We start from the raw sequence: 6,000 nt of genomic DNA, 5'->3' as shown, positions 1-6,000 counted from the left end.
ATCAAAAGTCTTTTTCTTTAACACTCATATTGCCATCCAGAGAAATGTCTCCAGAATTTTAGGCTTTCAAAGAGAATCCCTTCCCTCTAAGTATTTGGGAGTTCCTCTTACAGCTAAACCCCGACACAAGAGTATATGGGATCCTCTAGTAACTAAAATGCAAGACAAAGTCAGGAAATGGACAAATAGATCTTTAAATTTAGCTAGTAGATTGGTTCTTACTAAAGCAGTTCTCCAAGCGATCCCAATCTTTATGCTATTAGCCCTCCCAACTCCAATAGGAGTCTTACAGCAATTTCGGAATATTCAACGAGATTTTCTTTGGGGCAAAGAGGAAACAAGGAAAAAATGGGCTTTAGTCTCATGGGAAAAGATCTGCAAACCCAAGAACCAAGGAGGCCTGGGTTTGGACAATCCTGAGATTCTCAACAAGGCTCTTGGAGCCAAACTTTGGTGGAGGTGGGTTAAGGATCCTAAAGCTCAATGGGCAAGCATCTGGAAGGAAAAATATGCCAATGCCTGGCCGGCTTCTAAAATCATACGTATGACAGGAATAGTGAAAGGCTCCCCCATATGGAACAAGGCCTAGGAGAATAGAGAAGTGGTTCAAAAAAATAGTTTCTGGGAAATCAGAGAGGGAGATCTGGCACTTTTCTGGGAGGACAAATGGCAACAAGAACCTAATCTACTGAAGGAAGAATTTTTAGGCCTCAAGCATGAGACTGACAATCAAGGTTTAGTAAAGGTGAAAGACTTTTGGGAGAATCCACATAATGTTGGAAAATGGAGAATTTGGAAAAAAATAGAGGGCAGAGAGGATAGGACCCTCAACAGTAAAGCAGAGTCCCTTAAGAGAATGCTGGATCAGAGAATAATTTTAGTAACGGAAGGGCAGGACCAACTGAGATGGGGTAACAACAAAGAGGGCAATTTTAATATTAAGGAAGCTAAAGGTTTTCTCCTTGATCAAGAACCCCAAGCTCCAAATAAAACTTGGCAGAAGCTTTGGAGACACAAAGGTTGGATGAAAATCAAACTCTTCATGTGGTTAGTTCACCACAAGAAAATTTTAACCTGGGACAACCTTAAAAAAAGGGGCATGCTGGGACCCTCCAGATGTCATCTCTGTGAGACCCATGAGGAGACTATCGAGCATCTTCTCAACAGTTGTATCTTCACCAACAGGATATGGGATTTTTTTACCAACATCTTCAAACAGTCTGATAGAGACAAAGAAAGTATTGCTAACACTCTTAACAATTGGAGGAATAATTTTTCTGATAATGAAGTTCTCAATATAGCCTGGGATCTCTTGCCGAGCTTCATTATTTGGAATGTGTGGAAAGAAAGGAACAAAAGAATATTCAAAGAGGTAAAGACTGACTCACTTAGCCTGGTGAAGCTGATCGTAAAACAACTTAAGGAGACAGTTGGCACCACGGTTAGGAATCTCCCCAAAAATCCTCCCTCAATAGAAGATTTAAGAATCCTCCAGCTGTTAGACATGCAGGGGCTTATTCCTCAAGGTCTAGACAGGAAAGCAAGCATGAGAGACAAGGTGGAGGAATTCTGGCATCCTCCCCCTGAAGGTTTTTTAAAGTACAACATTGATGGAGCTTCCAAAGGCAACCTGGGGGTGGCTGGCTTTGGGGGAGTTCTAAGGGATGATACAGGTAGCATAATCTCCCTCTTCCATGGACACTTAGGAAAAGCCACTAACAACATGGCAGAACTAATGGCCTTGGAACAATGCTTAGAATTTTTGATACAGAACAATTGTCAAAATGTCATAATAGAAGCGGATTCAGAGTTAGTCATAAATGCAGCCAAGAGAATCAGTAATGGAACAGGGCCGGAAAAGGTCACAAAACACTGGAGGTTAACTCAGGTTCTACATAGGATTCAAGTACATCTACAGGAACTTCGTACTCTTAGATTTATTCATGTGAGGAGAAAGGCCAACAAATTGGCGGACATTCTAGCCAATCAAGGTGTCAGCTGCAAGGATAGCACAATTTTAAGGAGGTGGAGCACAATGGCGCAGAGCGATTTGAAAAAACTCTGTCATAACCAGGCAGAGGAGGACAAAGAAGAGTATAGAAGCAAAAAGATAGAATCCAACTAGTTTTGGACAGCGGTCAGAGGGCTTCACAAGGTTGGACTGAAAGGTACACGATGGGAGGTAAGACAAAGTTGGCGGCATTGTTGACCATGATCAGGAATATTCTCCACAACTGGCGATAGAGTTTCCCTGACCGAAGAAAGCAGCATCTAAACTTTCGGATCACCCAATTTTTTCATTGGCTAATGTCAATACCGCCCAGGGAGCGGTTTCATAGCAATCACACCGCTTTTATGTCAAAAGTGGTTTTAATTTTTTGGCAGCGATGCCATAGAGAGCAGGACACGTGGTGGAGGGCCCAATCCAAAAACCACTCTCCTCGCTCCCTAAAGGGCGACGACTTCAGGCGCACGATTTTCAGCTCAGCCGTCCGATGGAGCGAGGGAAATCAACGCTCGGGATCGAACGAGTAGTTTGGTGGGGCCCCATCACACGCTAATGTCTGGCATTCTTGGTGGGTGTGATATGTCCCTTGACTGTCGAATCCAATTTTACAAATCAACGGCGGCGATAGGTCGAGCAGGTTGGAGGCGATGCCAGTTAAGCAGCGTGCTTCTCTCCTTTGCAATTTTGTTTGGAGCCGTTGGATAGGGCCCGATGGTTCTTCACTGCAGTTTTTGATGAAAGATTTGTTTTTCGACGGGTTTAGCGTGGGCCCCTCTTTGTTGTATGGTTTCTATGGGGCTCGGTTCTCTCCAGATCTTGGAAGGCTGGTGGGGCCCTTTTTTCTTTCGCTCTGGTCCGTCCACTACTTAGGTTCATTTTTGGATTTTTCTTGTTTAGCTTTGATGTGTTGAAAGGTAAGTTTTTTGTGCCGAGACTTTTGCCTAGGCTCGTTCTCGGTTTCTTTGGGAGGTTGATCTCCTTTGCCACTTTTCAGAGTGGCTTTTTGTAAATTTTGTATATTATTAATGGTAAAGAATGTCCTACTCTTGCTTCAGCAAAAAAAACAAAAAAAGAAGGCAAGTATAATAGAACAAAAAAATATGTTGATATAGTTCATGCTTAAAAAAGCTTTCAACATAGCACGGGCATTGAAAATTGAGAGAATGAATCATCAATCATGAAAGTGTGAGTAAAATGACTAATACTACATATATTACAAAGTGGATGAAACATATGAAAATGCTACATGCTTCCTCTAAGCTTTATATCCTTAATGAAATAGTATAATATGTGTGCTTCATACAAATATTGGAAGGTATATTTCCCTCATTAAAATGGAACTATTTGTTGACAACATGCTTATTTTGATGTAGTAGTCAAAACTAGTACAATTGCATGGAAAGAAGCGAGGTACACTTTATGGCCTAGTTTGGATGGGAAGGGTCACATGTGAGGGTGAGTGGATATCACTAATAAAATAGAACGAAATACATCTAATGCCAAATGTAATAATTGGGGAAAAAAGAGAATTGACACAAAAGGAAAAAAAATAGCATAAATCCATCTTAAACCTAGATTTTTTAAGTGACAAAATATTTACACTTGGTTATTTTTCAATCCCTCTTAATGATTAATACATCCAATGTTAAGATAGATCTATGCTAATACATAAGTTCATTGCCTTTTGGTAATTTATGTCACATGTAATGTGATGATAACCTCATACAATAAATACCTTTAAACCATCAATTGCAATTATTCATAAAGATATGCTAATAGAGTATATTGTTCATAAGTGAGAAATACCTCAAATCTTTGAGTGTCAAGAATTGAAAATCTTCCAATACTTGATGAATGAACAACCATGAAGGATATTGTCATTTGAATATTGGTTTTGAACCAAGTATAGCCTACAATCTCACAAATTTCCTAATCATCCAAAACTCTTTAGGTAATAATAAATTTTACTCTGGAACATAATTGGGTTGTGGCTTTGGTAATAATTGGTGCTACAAGGTTAGTTAGGTTTACTTAAAAAGGCATATATTGTATACAATATTGACCTTATTAAATAAGTGGTCATAGTAAGTATTACTATAAATTTCCCCTAAAGGTACAAAGGTACACTGAAGGAATGAAACATTTGGAAGATCATGTCGCCATGAACAGAGCCCGCCACTACTGAATGCATGTGCTTAAGATCTGCCAAAATCTCGAATTCAAGAATCATTAATAGTTTATGTGAGTGTAGCTAAAATACTTCTTGATAAGAAGACAACTAAATTTATGTGTAAATACATTAATTCAAATTGATATCATCTAATCGGAACATGTAAGTGGTGGCACTAAAGATCCATGAACAAAACAAATATTTTCTTTTCAAATAGATTTATGAAAATACAAATAGATCCAAACTTTTTGAAATGACCCGATATAATTGAATTAATTGATATTAACAAAGTGACTAATATTGAATGACCACGAGTTAGACAAGTGGAAGAGCACAAAAAATCAACCATTTTTGTCCGCCCAAAACTTCTTAGCGAATGTTTACATCATAAAGATGCAAGATGGAAAGATCACCAAAGAAATGAAAATAATATATTATATGTATAGAGAAGTAAACAAAGGTAAGTTAGTAAGAAAATATTTTGAGCCATTAATTAAAATAAATTTAAAGTTATATTAGTATCTCAAGTACGTATTAACACAATTATACTTTCACCTCAGACAAACCTAATAAATTCATATTACTTTAGTTTTCAAGTTTATTTATGATGAAGTAGGAAACTAACCCTAATATTAACAAACCAAAAATCCCAAATATAGGTACATTTAGATAACTCGTATAATATTGATTAATAAAAAAATAAAAAATAAAAATTATACTAGATACTATCAACATGGAAAGTACATAACATTAGCAGAATGAAAATAAAAAATATAGGCGCATTCATCTAACATGTATGATATCAGAAAAAGTTTCAAGTTTAAAATATACAAGACATTATTGATTGATTTTTCATGCGAGAGACTTCCTATAGTATATTTCACCATGTCTATATACAAAAGTGAGAAAATGAACTTTTTCATGGTAGGGAATTCTCCATGCACTAATTCCAAAAGGCCTCACTGCAATGCAGGTCAAAATCTAATGATTTATCAAGAGTACATGGCAGATATTCTTGAGAGCCAAGCGTTAGCTCCAAACTATCGGGTTACACATAGCTTCAAATTCAATATGATTGGTTTTGAGGTTAGGGAGATCATGGCAGTACTCCATCTGTGCTTAATCGACAACAATGAATTCATCCACTTCCCTCACTAACAAAAAAGTTGAATTTTTCTCTACGTACTTCTCATTAAATTTAAATTTATCTACTTCCCTCTGCAAATTGTTTTTTACATTACCCAGGTCACCATGAGATTTGCAGCTCGAATCCATATGACTACTAGTGGATGCACATTCACGTACTTTTCTTCTAGCTTTCAAATGTAACAAGCCCTTTAGGTTTCCTTTGGTCATCACTGACCTATGCAGCTCATGGAAGGCCATGGTTTCCAATTGCATGGAACGAGACACATAACTATCTTGTTTGAATTGAACATCCAATATGTATTTTTAAGTTGGAAATCTCATATGCATATATAGACTTCACTCACAACTTCAAATAAATGAAATTTTGAAATATGCAACCCTAGGTTTGCAATTTCTATGTTATATCTTGAACTAACATAATCGAAGAAATTTCCTGAGCTGGAAAAGATGAGCAGGGTTACATCTGCATCATAGAGGATGGGAATCTTTTTGGCCTTCTTAAGCAGAACTACTCTTTGCTTGGAGAAGGCAGATTTCCTGCTCGTTGGATTTTCTATCCTTTTGATCTCTATTTTCCCTCTACCCATAGTTGCAACACAGTTCTTTGCAATATTGTGAATATACTTCCAAACACTCAAAGCCTTAGGCTTAAAGAAAAACAAAGACCAATTAA

This window comes from Pinus tabuliformis, chromosome 4_1 (assembly GCF_031772625.1).
Source record: "Pinus tabuliformis cultivar Carrire ecotype Pingquan chromosome 4_1, CPIR1, whole genome shotgun sequence".
Classification (NCBI taxonomy): domain Eukaryota; kingdom Viridiplantae; phylum Streptophyta; class Pinopsida; order Pinales; family Pinaceae; genus Pinus; species Pinus tabuliformis.
This window is presented reverse-complemented; position numbering follows the sequence as displayed.